Source organism: Arachis hypogaea, chromosome 20 (genome assembly GCF_003086295.3).
Source record: "Arachis hypogaea cultivar Tifrunner chromosome 20, arahy.Tifrunner.gnm2.J5K5, whole genome shotgun sequence".
Taxonomy (NCBI): Eukaryota; Viridiplantae; Streptophyta; class Magnoliopsida; order Fabales; family Fabaceae; genus Arachis; species Arachis hypogaea.
The window spans coordinates 67,876,132-67,878,294 of record NC_092055.1 but is presented as its reverse complement, the minus strand read 5'-3'; the positions used below and the strand labels follow the sequence as shown (position 1 = coordinate 67,878,294).

At 42.3% G+C, this 2,163-nt stretch overlaps 1 non-coding gene across 1 annotated transcript; it reads right to left on the bottom strand.

Moving 5' to 3' along the window:
• Positions 1-259: 259 nt before the first annotated feature.
• Positions 260-367, bottom strand: LOC112788604 (small nucleolar RNA R71). The gene has a single exon (XR_003195963.1). It is a non-coding gene; the product is annotated as a small nucleolar RNA R71 (small nucleolar RNA).
• Positions 368-2,163: the final 1,796 nt, after the last annotated feature.

Here is a 2,163-nt window from a genome sequence, read left to right as displayed (position 1 = left end):
TCTAATGCAACAGAATTGCAAGTTTCATGGACTTCCATTGGAAGATCCTCATCAGTTCTTAGCTGAATTCTTGCAAATCTGTGACACTATCAAGACCAATGGGGTTGACCCTGAAGTCTACAGACTGATGCTTTTTCCTTTTGCTGTAAGGGACAGAGCTAGAACATGGTTGGATTCACAACCTAAGGAAAGCCTGAACTCTTGGGAAAAGCTAGTCAATGCCTTCTTGGCAAAGTTCTTTCCACCTCAAAAATTGAGCAAGCTTAGAGTGGAAGTCCAAACCTTTAGACAGAAGGATGGTGAGTCCCTCTATGAAGCTTGGGAGAGATACAAGCAATTGATCAGAAGGTGCCCTTCTGACATGCTTTTAGAATGGAGCATCATATGAATCTTCTATGATGGTCTGTCTGAACTATCCAAGATGTCATTGGATAGCTCTGCTGGAGGATCTCTTCATCTGAAGAAGACACCTGCAGAAGCTCAAGAACTCATTGAAATGGTTGCAAATAACTAATTCATGTACACCTCTGAAAGGAATCCTGTGAATAATGGGACAACTCAGAAGAAAGGAGTTCTTGAGATTGATACTCTGAATGCCATATTGTCTCAGAATAAAATATTGACCCAACAAGTCAATATGATTTTTCAGAGTCTGTCTGAAATGCAAGCAGCAACAGGCAGTACTAAGGAAGTTTCCTCTGAAGAAGAAGCTTATGATCCTGAGAACCCAGCAATGGAAGAGGTGAAGTACATGGGAGAACCCTATGGAAACACCTATAATCCTTCATGGAGAAATCACCCAAATCTCTCATGGAAGGATCAACAGAGACCTCAACAAGGTTTCAAAAACAACAATGGTGGAAGAAACAGGTTTAGCAATAGCAAGCCTTTTCCATCATCTTCTCAGCAACTGACAGAGAATGCTAAGCAAAGCCACTCTGACTTAGCAACCATTGTCTCTGATCTAATCAAAACCACTCAAAATTTCATGACTGAAACAAGGTCCTCCATTAGAAATTTGGAGGCACAATTGGGTCAGCTGAGTAAGAAAATTACTGAACTCCCTCCGAGCACTCTCCCAAGCAATACAGAAGAGAATCCAAAAAGAGAGTGCAAGGTCATAACCACATCTCACATGGCCGAACATGGAGAGGAGAAAGAGGCAGTGATCTCCACTGAGAAAGATCTCAATCGACGTCCACTGGCCTTCATGGAGTTCCCTAATGAGGAACCATGGGAATCTGAGGCTCATTCTGAGACCATAGAGATTCCATTAAATCTACTTCTGCCATTCATGAGCTCTGATGAATATTCTTCCTCTGAAGAGGATGAAGATGTTACTGAAGAGCAAGTTGCTAAGTATCTTGGAGCAATCATGAAGCTAAATGCCAAGTTATTTGGTAATGAGAGCTAGGAGGATGAACCTCCATTGCTCATCAAAGAACTGGATGACTTGACTAGGCAGAGATTACCTCAAAAGAGACAGGATCCTGGAAAGTTCTCAATCCCTTGTACCATAGGCACCATGACCTTTGAGAAGGCTCTGTGTGAACTAGGGTCAAGAATAAACCTCATGCCTCTCTCTGTAATGGAGAAGCTAGGGATCATTGAGATACAAGCTGCAAGAATCTCACTAGAGATGGCAGACAATTCAAAAAAACAAGCTTATGGACTTGTAGAGGATGTCTTGGTAAAGGTTGAAGACCATTATATCCCTGCTGATTTCATAGTCCTAGAGACTGGGAAGTGTATAGATGAATCCATCATCCTTGGCAGACCCTTCCTAGCCACAGCAAAAGCTGTGATTGATGTTGACAGAGGAGAATTGATCATTCAAGTGAATGGAGACTCCCTTGTGTTTAAAGCTCAAGGATATCCCTCTGTCAACATGGAGAGGAAGCACGAAGAGCTTCTCTCAATACAGAGTCAAACAGAGCCCCCACGGTCAAACTCTAAGTTTGGTGTTGGGAGGCCACAACCAAACTTTAAGTTTGGTGTTGAACCCCCACATTCAAACTCTAAGTTTGGTGTTGGGAGGTTCCAACACTGCTCTGAACATCTGTGAGGCTCCATGAGAGCCACTGTCAAGCTATTGACATTAAAGAAGCGCTTGTTGGGAGGCAACCCAATTTTTACTTATCTATGTTAAATTTCTATTTTCTT